The sequence below is a fragment of the Giraffa tippelskirchi genome, chromosome 8 (assembly GCF_054371585.1).
Source record: "Giraffa tippelskirchi isolate mGirTip1 chromosome 8, T2T-mGirTip1v1.2.pri, whole genome shotgun sequence".
NCBI classification, from domain to species: domain Eukaryota; kingdom Metazoa; phylum Chordata; class Mammalia; order Artiodactyla; family Giraffidae; genus Giraffa; species Giraffa tippelskirchi.
Window position 1 is genome coordinate 43,326,180 of NC_137282.1, and position 15,273 is coordinate 43,341,452.

Below are 15,273 nucleotides of genomic sequence, written 5' to 3' on the forward strand. Positions count from 1 at the left end.
TCTCTTAGGCTAAATCTCCTTAAAATGTTAGATGTTTGGTTCTCAACACAGGGGTTCCTTTCATGGTAGAGGGGTCTTTATATTCACTGTAAGGTACAATTTTGCATTTGTGTGATTCTTTGACTAATGTTTATCTCCACTCCTGGAGGTATACCACAAGGAGGGGAACTATCTGTAAGCAAACAAATGAGATTCTAGGGTTTAGAATAGCACTTACTGCACCATAGGAATTTAATAAACATTTAGAGAAAGAATGAACAAATGAATCAATACAAATAAATGAATGAGTGAGTGAATTTCTGAAAGAATGAATGACAAACTGCAATAGGTAGAAGACCAGACTTCATGTCCATCCAGATCATTAGGAATATTCACTAGTGCACGTAGGGTATGTTGGTGTGCACACTGTAGGCTCATAAGTTTAAAATGCTCAAGAATACATGTGGTTTGGTCTCCAAGGGTCTGTGACTTTTAAAATGTGAAATATTTAAGCCAGTTTCCATGTGAAATCTTTTCGCTAATATAAAATGAAAATTATACAAGACTTACAGTGAAAAGGAAAACAAGTAAAATAGTTGAATATTTTTATTTCTGTACTGTAAAAGAACAGAGTATCTTTAGCTTCCCTAATTAGTTTGTAGTTCAATTATTCCATTGCATACTATTTTGCGGTTGGACTATTTGGGATGCAATTAAAAAACTCATGCTGTATGTCCAAATTACATGTCATTTGGAAGGTACTATATAATGCCATTTAATGATAACTAAATGTAACTTTCATGAGGTTTATAAGAATGATATAGTTTAGCAACTGCTGAAAGAAATACTATTTTAAAGTGATTTTTTGTAAGATCCATTTTTAAAAAAATCTTTCACAATTTTTTTCTAAGCAGTTTCAAAGTTGTTATATTTACTCTACAGGAAGCCTGCATTTGTCAGAGGGAAAGTTGACCAGTATTAATCATTAGGGATCATTCAATCACTTTAATAATTCTCATTGTGACTTACTAGAAATTTCTCGACTTAAAAATAATTTATTTTTCAGAAAGTTCCTGGTGTGCTGGCATTTCTTCCATTTTAATTCATTGGGGTGCATCACTTGTATTGATTGTCTTTTCATATGGATTACAGGTGAAACAGAAAATGGAATTATATATTACTCAATTTCAAATGAGCATTGTTTTGTGATTAGAAAATTGCTATTATTTTGTTAGAATTAACAGGAAAAATATCAGCTTGTCCTTTTTCATCTTCTTATAGAAAGTCGACTCAGATAAATTGACTCAAAGTACAAAAGAATGAATAATGGGCAGCTGGAAAAATCCTATATAAGATGAATGAAAGCTGACAACTTCAATTACAATTTGAACTGTCTCTTTGTGTATGAATGTGATTTAATGGAAATCTGATATTCAATAAACCTGACTTTCTTTATGATTTATAATAGCTAGCCTTAGGTTACCCAGATGTATTTTATAGTGTAAAATGGCACAATGCCCTCTTCCAGTGATACGCAAAATTTTCCATCAACCAAGAATCAAAGAATACATTTTCTGATCAAAAAGAAGCATATGTGTGATGCTAGTGAATGGGAATTTTACTGCACACTCTGATCCCCACTCCAAAACCCCTTCTTTAATTACTTGAAGCAACACAAAGAATCTGCTGATGATGTTATGTCTAATTACCATTTCACATTCATTTACTTTCTCCCACCTCAGTTATGCATAAGACAGAGTGGAAAAAAAAGTTTTTCCTGGAGACATTTTCCTGAGGACTGGTATCTGTATATATGACCCAACTTGAAGTCACAAATATTTTCTTCTTTTCAATCTTACTTTAGGAAGCTTATTACAGATCAAGTCCTCTTCAAAAACATAATTAAAATGTAATCCAGGTTAATGATTTATTTGAACTATAGCTCTAAATGTATTCATATGCATATTTTCCTTTGAAAAAAGCCTATTAGAAAGTATCACAACATGTTATGACTTTACCTAGCTCCACAATACCTACCATATTCTAATTCTATATAAATATGCATCCTCAAATTATTTTAGATAATAGAATAGCAGATAAGAGATGAGTGTTCCAGGAAGGATATTTAGTAATTAACGTGACTTGTCTCATTGACTTATAACAGCAATGACAATGAGATTTATTATCACCATTTTACAAATAAGGAGTTTTGAGATTTACAAAAGTAGCTTCCCTGTTCACACAATGTCCTGATAGAACCAAGACTCAAACTAACAGCTCCAAATTATAAGATGGTATATACACATTATGATTTGTGAACACTTATGTTCGTTAAGATTCTGATTAATTCAACCTGATTACTGTGTATCTGTTATTTGAGTATCCCAGATGTCTATCTACCTGGGATTATTGGCAGTTAGGTCCCTGGAAGCTGTCTCTGAGACTTAGACTAGCACAAGGAATATTTATTAGGTTGGGCTTTTAGGATCAAAAGACATGGAAAGAAAAGGAAGGAAAGAAGACTGGTCAGAAGGAGAAGTTTAGAGAGGAGTCAGTCTCAGTGAAGACCCAGCTGTGCCCGCAGAGGACACCGAGGCTTTAGTGGCCTTTATATGTTCCAGGTGGGGCCAAGAGAATTGGACATTTATTGTCCTTCAAAACTGATCATCAGACACAGCCTTCCCAGAGAACATATGTAACCTTTCTTTAACCAAGGAAACACAAGATCATGACAGCAAGGGCTCTCTGTTAGCAATACTCCCATCAGCTACTGAAATAGACCTTCCGCCTGAAGAAGGATCTGAGTTGTCCATCATAACGTTCACAACCATGTGCATAGAGATAATTCTACACATTTATGCACATATAGAGCAAAACGGACAAAACAGAATTTAAATTTTAGATGTACACGCATCAACAACCAGCTTGGATCACATATTATTATTAAACAAATAAGCTCAAAGCTTAGCTTCTTAATCAGACCTTTCAATATAGACAAACACACTTTGTTGAGAAAATGATAGTTCAGGAATATAAAACACAAATGCATCTTCTATCCTAAAAGGCAATGAAGTGTGACTTTATTAATACCTTTAAAGCAGTGTTGAGGAATTCAGACCCATCAATAAATCTGTCCACTAAATCCCAACCATTTCATTGAAACAGACCAGAACAGGAGGTTTAGTTTCAGAAGCTAAGTGGAGAAGTCCATTTGAGTTGGTAAAATGATGTGTTTAAATTTCACAAACACCCATAGATATGATTTTCTTACAAGTCTTTCACAAGTGAGGGAAATTTAGAAATAGGAGGTACAACGGGGTTATTCTCAAATTCCCAGAAAGTGGTAGTTCAAATGAACAGCTTATTTCAAAGATTAGAAAACTTATCTCAGCAAAAGGACCTAAGGAGTTAGCCTGCAAGGTGTAAGATGGTACCCTGATGTCTATGGAGTTAGCGAGTTGAGTCCCAGGTATGAATAAAGAGAAAAGAACTCAACAGTGGTGGTTGAGATACAGGAACTATGCCTGTGTCTAGTAACCATTAGTTTGAACTTGGTGGTGATGAGAAACCTATTTTCATATCACTCTTCAGACTGAACACACCTGATGGAAGAAATAGGACACATTTCTCAAAGTAAGAAATAGAAGAGAAATGGTTCTGATACTATAGAAGGAAGAAAAAAAAAGCTACACAAACAACTTATGCTGTAACTGCACTGAATAGGCAAGAATACTCAGAAACTAAAATGGCTTATAAATACAAACAAGCTGTTTAAGATGCACTTCTCGGTGGATAGCACTGCCTCCATGCTTGCTCTCACCCATCCAAAAGAAAAAAAAAAGCCATATAGAAAGAAATCCTGGGTAAGTCTAACCTTTCTTGCCCGTTATCCTCATTTGCCTTTATTCAAGTCATCACCATCACTTCTAGTTCAGTGGTGTAATTTTTTCTTCCATTAACTTTAATAGGCTTATACCAATGCTAAGCAATGGGATCATTTTACACTGACTGGGTTGATGAGAAATACCTCCACTCAATTAGTTTCTCAATACTGGAATATTTGGAAATGAAGAAAAAATAGGCAAGCTGAAAATGAGGTAAAAGTTTCTTTATTCTTTTATTCCATGGCATTTGAAAAACCTTATAGTATTTCTGTGGTAACAAGAAGAAAAATGTATTCAGTGAACCCCCAGAGAATAGTAGAGCATGTATGATCTTTCACAAATGGAATATTTGTAAAAATATACAAGCAATTTTTTAAATGTTTCACTTAGCCTGGGGTAAAGTTTCATATACTGGGGATTTTTGTATCTTGCCATAATGGTTTTCCTTATAATTTCAGGATAAATATTTTATCTAATATAAAATGAAGATCAGTTCAGTTCAGTTCAGTCACTCAGTCCTGTCCGACTCTTTGCGACCCCATGAATCGCAGCACGCCAGGCCTCCCTGTCCATCACCAGCTCCTGGAGTTTACCCAAGCTCATGTCCATTGAGTTGGTGATGCCATCCAGCCATCTCATCCTCTGTTGTCCCCTTCTCCTCCTGTCCCCAATCCTTCCCAGCATCACCCTCCTTATTTAACTTATATGCAGAGTACATCATGAGAAATGCTGGGCTGGAAGAAGCACAAGCTGGAATCAAGATTGCCGGGAGAAATATCAATAACCTCAGATATGCAGATGACATCACCCTTATGGCAGAAAGTGAAGAGGAACTAAAAAGCCTCTTGATGAAAGTGAAAGAGGAGAGTGAAAAAGTTGGCTTAAAGCTCAACATTCAGAAAACTAAGATCATGGCATCTGGTCCCATCACTTCATGGGAAATAGATAGGGAAACAGTGTCAGACTTATTTTTGGGGGCTCCAAAATCACTGCAGATGGTGATTGCAGCCATGAAATTAAAAGACGCTTATCCCTTGGAAGGAAGGTTATGACCAAACTAGACAGCATATTACAAAGCAGAGACATTATTTGCCAACAAAGGTCCATCTAGTCGAGGCTATTGTTTTTCCAGTCATCATGTATGATGTGAGAGTTGGACGGTGAAGAAAGCTGAGCGCTGAAGAATTGATGCTTTTGAACTGTGGTGTTGGAGAAGACTCTTGAGAGTCCCTTGGACTGCAAGGAGAGCCAGCCAGTCCATCCTAAAGGAGATCAGTCCTGGGTGTTCATTGGAAGGACTGATGTTGAAGCTAAAACTCCAATACTTTGGCCACCTCATGCAAAGAGTTTGACTCATTGGAAAAGAACCTGATGCTGGGAAATGAAGGTCAGGGTACTGTTTAGACGGATTGGTTTATAGGTATTGTGCTCATTCTTGTTAAAATTTATCTGAACCTCAAGTATTTCTTGCTGGTAATATGCTAAAATATTGTTTGTTTGAACATCAGATTGCACTTGAATATTTATGAGTATTGATTACACTGGAAAGAGTAGAATGGGAAAAAAAACCTATTCTCTAACTATATTAGAAAGCTATATATTAACACTCCAATTCTCAAGTAGGTTAGAAGGTTGTAAACTTGCAAGAAATAAGAATACATAATAAATTTTAACAAAGAGACAAAAGCACTCATTTTATGTAAAGCATATTAATTTCCATCTCATCAATTAAAAAGATAAATTTATGTTATCTCTATCTATGTACACTGCAGAGGAATATGAATGATGTTCACAAACACACATACACTCAGAAATCCAATTATAATTTTGGATGTAGTCAATAAATTTGCCCAAGCTTGAGTGAATAACTCTAACTGAATATCTGTATGCACCTCTGATAGAGCATTGAGCTACTGATTCAAGAAAATCAAAATGCCAAAGAATTTTTCTTGATTGCTTGGGGATAGGAAAGATTATTCCCTTTTATATTCACTTGCCTGTGAAGAGGGTTAAAGTATAGTCACCTACATTGATATTCTGTAGTTTACAAAAAGATTTTTTTTAATTTATATTTTCCAGACTTCTGTGTACAATAGGTAAATGGTAGAGAAACATGGTGGAAAATGTTAATATTTTATAGTTGTTCATAAATTACAAAATTTTTTTTTTTAATTTTTGTACATTACTTCACACAGTTCAAGAGAAATGATATTAAATGTGTAGGGTAATGGATATAACAGTTCAAGAAAAATTTCATACCAACTAAGTAAAAAAAAAAAAGAAATCCTGAAAATTTTAAAAAGAAAGGAATTAAGCAAAGTCATTTCAGAAGGGAAAGATGAGTTTCCAAATAGGGAAACAGCTAGATGCTATTGTCTTGAACTACAGATAGATCATATAAGCTCACAGCTCCTTGCTTTCTCATTCACCATAGAAGCTCTCCATGGTCATTTTAGGATCTGGTATCATAAGTCAGTCAAATCATTTGAATGTTTTGCATGTTTTCTGTATTTTTCTGCACTAGGTAAAGGGCACTTGTTGAATAAAAATTGCAACTCTTCCCTACCAGATAGTTACGGAAGTCAGAGAGATTTGACATATTTAATCCCCCCTAGATATTCCAGCCCTTTTCTGAGTATACAGAAAGCCGGGGACAGACCAGTCTGTGCTGAACATTTGTCATCATAAGATAGACCCACTGGGCCCTGAACCCTAAGTCCACAATGTCTGTAGGTACTGTAAAATTTTACAGATTACAGCTTACTTCTGAAGATACTTTCCCGAGGCTGCAACACATATACATATTTTTCAAATACATAGTAGATTCATGTACACTGACAGGAAATAAAGTAAGAAGCAGTAATAGATTGGAGACAGTATAGGACTCTTTATATACCATATCTGCTTTAAAGACCACGGGAGTAATTTCTCCCCAAGTGTACTGACTTCTCAACCGGTGCTTTGCTTAGTCGATCAGTTGTGTTCGACTCTTGGCGACCCCATGGACCGTAGCCTGCTAGGCTCCTCTGTCCATGGGGATTCTCCAGGCAAGATTACTGGAGTGGGTTGCCATGCCCTCTTCCAGGGGATCTTCCCAACCCAGGTATCAAACCCAGGTCTCCCTCACTGCAGGCAGATTCTTTATCGTTTAAGCCACCAGGGAAGCCCGTCTCTTCACCTAGAAGGATTTAAAACAAAATTAGAAATTTCTCTGAAATGGTAGAATCTCTTTAATAAATAAGTCCATGCTAAAAGGAAGGAAACTTCTGATGGGAAGAACTGATATCCACCCTGTACCAAAATGATAACCCAGGTACAAATTTTTCACAGTGCATCTGGCCAGGGCCATTGTCTAGAAATGAACAGCAGTTATTACTGGAAGGGCCTCCTTGGGGGTGCAGTGATAAAGAATTTGCCTGTCAATGCAGGAAACTCAGGAGACACCGGTTCAGTCCCTGGGTGGGAAGATCCCCAGAGGAGGAAATGACAACCCACTCCAGTGTTCTTGCCTGTATAATCCCATGGACAGAGGAGCCTGGCAGGCTACAGCCAGTAAGGTTGCAGAGTCAGACTTGACTGAACAACTGAGCATGCTCAATAAATATTTTAATGTATACTATGATTACCAAACTTATGACTCTCGTTTTATAGCCTGTTAGTAATAAAATCTGGCTGTTAGAATTAGGTATGTTATTAAAAACAAATGAGACAGAAGAGGCAAAAACTAGAGAAGGCATTGTTTAAACAGTACAAATATAATATCAATATGAAAAATGGTAGGAAAAAGTTTTTAAAATTATATTCCAACAGTACAAAAATATGCTATTTTGAGTTTTTTCAATTACATATTTAGTATCATCAAATGCTTTTTAATGACCATTAAATCACAAACAAATATAAAATTTCAGGATTATGTGTTTTCAGGTAATAATCACCTTTTGTTTGGTGGGGAGGGGAGAAGTTCCAGATTAAAATAATTTAATGCTGCAGAGAAGGAGGGGAGCTCTAATTCACTGCTAAAATGAATGCAATTTAGTGTAAACTTTCTGTGAAGCTAGTTGGAAAATACAATGTGGAAGTTCTAGAAAAAGTCTAAATCTAAAGATTCCAATTCTAAGATTTACTCTAAGGATAAGAAAGAAGCAACTCAATGTCATTTTATAAGCACTCTTTAACTTAGCATTTTCAGAAAAGTTGAGTTCATAAATGCTAAAACCCAAAAACATAAGAGCTAAAATGACAAAAGCCTCAAATATCTTATAAGATATAATCAAATCATTGCACCCACTCAATATTTGAATAATATTTAACATTATGAAAGAGTATTCGCAAAGTGGTAAGCTAAATGAAAATCATCAGAAAAGATATCCTAAGTTAAAATGATATTCACACATGTATGTATAAACACGTCATGAATAGATTTGTATGTACATGCAGGCCTATAAATCCATTCATAACATAATTGAAAGTGAATTAATATTAAACGTACAGATTAAAATGAAGCTACACGTCACTTGATCTCTAGCTCCTTCCCCTTACCAAGCTGCAGCAAGGATTCTTTGGTACATTCAGTCTACATCCTTGTGACTGTTTCTAGAGGAAAGAACATCAAATGTGTGGGATACTCATTGCCGCGCCCGCAACCCTCCCCAGGAGATATGCGCTATCATGAAACTCACATTCAACCTCCAACAGTTCATCGTATTTTTTAGCTTAATTTTCCCGCAGACTTTTGCAGTATTGACAGCTTCTGCCCAAGGTAAGCAAGTGCTTGTTTGTCCTTTAACCTCTGTTCTCTTATGGGTCCTTGAAATATCATTAATTTTTCTGCCTGAGCGATATTTTTCTTGTAAGAATTGTAGTTTTTTTTCCCCTTTATTCTTTAGATGTCGAAGATGAGTCCATAGTGGTTAATGGATTGTGGAGTAAGTAACCCATACAATTGTAAGTGGCTTGATCTTATTCTAGAGAAAGACATCTTTCATGTAATCAGATTAGTTTGAGAAAATTGAACATACTACTTTCCAAAGCTAAAAATGATAATGAACTATTCTTAAATAATAATTACTTACATCATTTAAATACGTGCACAGCTTCTAGTTAACTGACTTTATTTTATCTCTCTTATCCCTTTGACCCCACAGAATAATTAAAATAAGTTAATTAAGCACATTCAAAGGAAAATGTAATCTAAGGCCAAAATACATTGTTCCAAACAGGAGTGCTCTTTTTGAAATAAAAATTAGTAACAGGATCAACTGGAAATAGAGGTTATTTATTTTTCTCAAAGTGAATGACTTGGTGTTTTAGATAATTCTTTTCATAATTTATTGGTTAAATCTGACAAAAAAGTATAAAATTGGAAATGAAAATAATAATGTTGATAACGTAAAGATAATGATAATGATAATAATATAATGATAGTGATGATGATGACTTAGATTCCAGTTCTTTGAGAAGAAAGAATCCATGAGATTTACTTGCTATGGGTTATTTCACTTCATAAATTTGTCAGATAAAAATCATCATTACAGAGATTTATACCATTTTAATAGAGAATTTATATGCATTCACTTATTCAACACTTTCCAAACTCTACAAAATATTTATAATTATTACCAATTTGGGGTTATTGAACAAGAATTTGTAGATATTAGTTCCTTTCTCTCAAGTTATACTTCTGAGAAACAGGTGAAACTATGGCCTGAAAATTCCAAAATTTTATTATTTCACCGTTTGCCTCCCCAAAATGTTGCCACAATAGAAATAATAGTTTATACTTAATATGTGCCAGACATTATTTAAAGCCTTTAAGACATTTAGCCCACATAAAATAAATTTGTATTAGGTATTAACATAATCACCTCTATTATATAAATGATGAAACAAAAGAACAGAATACTTAGGAAACTGATCAAAGATGGTATATCTGGGAGAACTTGAATACATGGTATCTGGCTTTAGAGGATATGCTGCCTTAGTTGCCAATATCTGATGGGGGTTAAATCTAGATTTAGATCTAGACATATACCTAGATATCTATCTATGTATATATGTATTAATATGTATATATATATGTATCTATCTATCTAGATGCTTCCTGGTAACTCAGTGGTAAAGAACCTGCCTGCCAATGCAGGTGACACAACTTTGATCCCTGATCCTGGAAAATCCCCTGCAGAAGGAAATGGCAACCCACTTCAGTTTTTGGACACAACTGAGCAACTAAACAACAACAATTCTATTACCGATTTATCTATCATCCATTGAGAAGCCACAAATGCTCATGAGGGATGAGATGGAGTAAATATCTATTTCAGTATTCCAAAACCAAAACAGTTAATAATTTTATGTCATTTTCTTTTTTATCATATATCATATATATTGCTAACATTATACTCTGAGTTGTCTTATAATATATTTTATGTATATTATCTTTTAACTTATAAGGGTATAGATTGTGCTATCCAATTTTACTGCTTAGTTTTGTTTTGTTTCTAAAATAAAAAGGCTCATGAATAATTAAAAAGCAGTCGTAACAAAGGCTAGCATAAGTCCTTGCAACCTATAAGGTGTGGCTGAAACTAAATGGACATAGAGATACTGCTTCAAGGGAGGACTTGGAAGAATTGTGGTTAGCTGAAAGTTAAATCCTTCAGATCTGCCTCTTCTTTTGAGCCAAGATCATGCTCTTTGTGGGACGGTCCCACACAATGACCAAGTGTCCAAGAACCTAGTCACTTTTCCCCCATGGGACTCCTCTTATGAGAAAATTTTGCTCTGTAACTCCCTGTTGGCTAATAGAACCTTTGCAAACTTTTCCTCATGTTTTGACTGGTTCTGTGTTTAATATAGCTTTCTCCATTTTCATTTTCCAGGTTTTAATCCTCTCTATATTTTTCACTTATACCTTCTAACTTCAGTTCAGAGACTATTTCACAAAGCAGCAGATTGACATAATAGTAACAAGAGTGATGCGTGAATGAGCAGGTGGTAAGAAGTTTTGGAACCACTTCACTCACTGGCCAGCAGACTCTGAAAATGCCATTTCAGGGCATAAATAGTTCTCCGTTGTAAGGCGGGTGCTCGATAGCCAGTGTTTTCACTGATGTTGACGGGGGAAAATTTTCTGGAGGGGGAACACTGTAGCCAGTGTGATAATTCAGACATTTGAAAGGCACAAGAAACAAAGCATACAAGGAAATGGTATTGGTAGATTTTTGTAAAGCAGCAGTGCTACCATTTTGAGGGATAACTAAAACCTAGGAAACTAAGTGTGAAAGCCAGAGGGACTCTCTGGTATCTTATGTCCTATAGAGGGAAAGGAGAAAATTCAAAGGTGAATCTTCAACTGAGGAAAGCTTATTATTTCAAAGTGTGAACACTATTTGTGAAAACCTGGGATCTTGGCACATTGTGTGGGGACATTTTGTTACCATGAATCTTGATTATAGTTGTGTGTGGTCAGTGGGGCCAGAACATAAGACTGATGAAGGGTGAGTTTATCAACTTGAGAGCCATGGTGAAGAATTTCCTTTACCCAAAGAGAGATAGGATCCTAATTCTTGGCCACTGTTAGATCATCACTAAATCCCTGGATTCTCCTGTATCATGGTAGAGTGTCTTTGTTTTCCTGAGTCCTCTGGCATTAAAACAATCTAATGGTATAATTTGTGATGAGAATCTTTGAACAATGCCATATCATTGTAGACCTCCATAAGAAGTGTTGACTCATTTCTGGAGGAGGCAAAAGAGGAAGGTGGGGCTGGAGGCTAAAATTCAGCCACAGAGACAGTACATCATTGAGTCCCTAAAATGTCTCCATTTGATTCACCAGTCTGACCCCTGCAGGAACCAGATGAATTTTGTAGACTATACAAGACCTCAAGTAGTGGCTCCAATAGCATCCACTGCATCAGACATGGATTCATGCTTGTGCAGAATATCACACTGATCCAATATACTGATGTGATCATAATGAATGGACAGCAAGAACAAAAGGTGGCTAGCATCATGGAGACCTTTATAAATAAATAGGAATTCCAGATTGTGGGATCAATCCTGTAGATATCAAGAATCTGCCATTTCTTTAAAATCTTCAGGAGTTCAAAGGGTCAGGATATCCTCTCCCTCAAAAACTAAAAGATAAATTGTCACAGCTTGCATGTCCTACCACAAGGAAGCATGCTGTGCTGTGCTTAGTTGCTTAGTTGTGTCTGACTTTTTGCAACTCCCTGGAAGCCAGGCTCCTCTGCCCGTGGGGATTCTCCAGGCAATACTGGAGAGGGTTGCCATGCCTTCCTCCAGGGGATCTTCCCCACCCAGGGATTGAACCCAGGTTTCCCACATTGCAGGCAGATTCTTTGCTGTCTGAGCCACCAGGGGAGCCCAAGAATACTGGAGTGGGTAGCCTATCTCTTCTCCAGGGGATCTTCCTGACCCAGGAATTGAACTGGTGTCTCTTGCATTGTAGATGGATTCTTTACCAGCTGATCTCCCAGGGAAGCCCCAAGAAAGCATACATAACACCAGCAGGCATCTTGAGTTTCTGGAGCAACACATTCCACCGTTAAGAACACTTCCCTGGATCATATGCCAGGGGATACAGAAGGCTGCTTGCCCTGAGTGAGGCCTAGAAGGGCCCTGCAGCAGGTCAGTCAGCAACACACCTGCACTTCCAGAGTAGCTCAGGTGTTGGAAGGAGCAAGAGTAGTAAAGATGCACTTTTGAGTTTATGGAAAATTCTATTACAGAATCACAGCTTTAGCTCATGGGATTCTAAATCAAGGCCAGGCCCTTTGAAACAGACAGTTACATGTCTTTTACGAAACAGTTGTTGGCATGCATTTGTTCCTTGATGGATGAGAATGCTTTGTGATGAGATACAAATGAACTTGCATCTGGGACAACACATCAGGAGGTGAGTCCACTTAGATCTTCTAATTAAGGAAGTTCCAATAGCAAATGTATTAAAAGATACAATAATAAATGAAGACAGGACCAGAGGACCCAAGCAAATAAGAGGACATGAGCAAGTCACCAGGACTCTCATCATGTCGCATAGAACATTTTTATCCGCACTCTTCCTTCATATCACACCTAGGAAGTCCCTTAAGACAACCTAAAGCTGGATAAAAAAGCATCAGCTTGGTTTTACCTGTGGGTTAGCTAAACATTATGGTTCAAGTAGAAACTAGAGGATGGGTGTAGACTCTTTCACAGGTAGTCTTGACAGAGGAAAAACCTTTCCCACGAGTGAAACTATTTGGATGTTGAGCCCGGTTATCGATATTGTTTGAAGGAGAAGTGGCTGAAGTTAAGAGGAGTGTGACTAATAAGCTGGAAATCTGTTCAGGAGACCAGAGGAAAGAGGTTGGAAAGTCAGAGACAGGAAGTCAGTGGTAGAGGCTTGCTGATGGATGGAGGGGAATCTGAAACAAGTATAAACCTCTTTGTATAATATAATACAGTGCAACTGAAAATGTCAACCACAGAAGAAACACTAAACAACCAAATAGATGTTATTAATAACTCAACCAGTTGATGTTAAATAGATTTTATCAGCAGCCACCCAGTGCTGACAAAATGAGCATACAAATTATGTGTGCCCTGTAGCAGAGATGAAGGAAATGCATGCACTCCTTTTTATGGAGGTTGATCTAGCTACTGCTACCTCTAAATGTACACCAGAACATTGTAGAGTACTGATTGCCTGGTATGACAATATGCCTCAAGGCTATCAATTGGCTCTGACTGTCCAAGTATACCTATTGATTTGTTCTCATGAGAATATATATTTATTGCAGGTGTGGATTTGTTTTACCAACTTGCTGAGCCTCAGATAACATTGTGACTCAGGAGCTTATAAGGTATGTGCCCATAGGCATGAAATTCCATACAAATCAGCATCAGAATAGGGGACATCATTCGTGTGGAAGGAAATGCAGGAGTGGACCACACCATTCCGAAACAGGTCCACTGATAGAAAGTCGGGTGGGCCTGCTAATAGGGTATCTGACATGTCAGGTTGGAGGCTGTAACTTAAGGATAAAGAGTCCACCCTCACTGAATCAGAACTGTCTATATGATACTGCATCCCAACAGTAAATTGTATGTGTTCAGGAATCATAGGGAAAGGGATCACTTTCAATGTTCTATTTGATTAACTAATGTTTCTCATTTCCAGAACTCTGGGCTCTGCTGGAGTAAAGGCCATGATCCTTGAAGAATATGCCTTTTTTCAAGGGGATCAATAGGCAAAATGAGATGTCATCATTTGCAGGGGCAACTGACTGATAAGCAGGAAGAGAAAGGACTGTTTTCATAGCATTAGAGAAGTGAGGAACACATACAAGAGGCAGTCTATGCACTTGGCTGTCAATAGTTCTTCCTGTGCCAACTGTGAGTGTGAGTGGACAAGGGTAGCAACACTTGCTTGAGAAGGACATTATTATTTAGGGATCTAACCTCTAAAATTGGAGAAGACAATGGCACCCCACTCTAGTACTCTTGCCTCGAAAATCCTATGGACGGAGGGGCTTGGTAGGCCGCAGTCCATGGGGTTGCTAAGAGTCGAACACGACTAAGCGACTTCACTTTCACTTTTCACTTTCATGCATTGGAGAAGGAAATGGCAACCCTCTCCAGTGTTCTTGCCTGGAGAATCCCAGGGATGGGGGAGCCTGGTGGGCTGCCATCTATGGAGTCACACAGACTCGGACACGACTGAAGCGACTTAGTAGCAACAGCAGCAGCAGCAGTCTCTAAAATGAAGGTTTGTGGTATAGCTCTAGGTTAGTCAAAAGACCAGCAGAGGTGATAGGTGAGTATAAATGGAATTTGGAATATATAATAGAAGAGGATTAAAACTCAGCATTCAAAATACTAAGATCATGGTATCCAGCCCCATCACTCCATGGCAAATTGATGAGGAAAAGTGGAAACAGTGGCAGATTTTATTTTCTTGGGCTCTCAAATCTCAGTGGATAGTAACTGGAGCCACAAAATTAAGACACTTGCTCTTTGGAAGAAAAGCTATGACAAACCTAGACAACCTATTAAAAAGCAGAGATATCACTTTGCAGACAAAGCTATGCATAGCCAAAGCTATGGTTTTTCCCTGGTGGCTCAGATGGTAAAGAATCCACCTACATTGCAGGAGACCTGGGCTCAATCCCTGGGTCAGGAAGATCCCCTGGAGAAGGGAATGGCTACCCATTCCAGTATTGTTGCCTGAAGAACTCCATGGACAGAGGAGCCTGGTGGGCTACAGTTCACGGAGTTGCAAAGAGGCAGACAGGACTGAGAGACTAATGCCTCTTCACTTCACACCATGGTTCTTCCAGTAGTCATGTATGGATGTGAGATTTGTACCACAAAGAAGGCTGAGGGCCAAAGAATTGATGCTTTC

At 37.4% G+C, this 15,273-nt stretch overlaps 1 long non-coding RNA gene across 1 annotated transcript; it reads right to left on the reverse strand.

Moving 5' to 3' along the window:
- Positions 1 to 6,735: 6,735 nt before the first annotated feature.
- LOC145516223 (uncharacterized) lies at positions 6,736 to 15,239 on the reverse strand. The gene is made up of 4 exons (XR_014061230.1): positions 12,533 to 15,239; positions 8,543 to 8,841; positions 8,353 to 8,456; positions 6,736 to 7,041 (listed from the first exon to the last, which is right to left on the reverse strand). It is a non-coding gene; the product is annotated as an uncharacterized LOC145516223 (long non-coding RNA).
- Between the last annotated feature and the right edge of the window lie 34 nt (positions 15,240 to 15,273).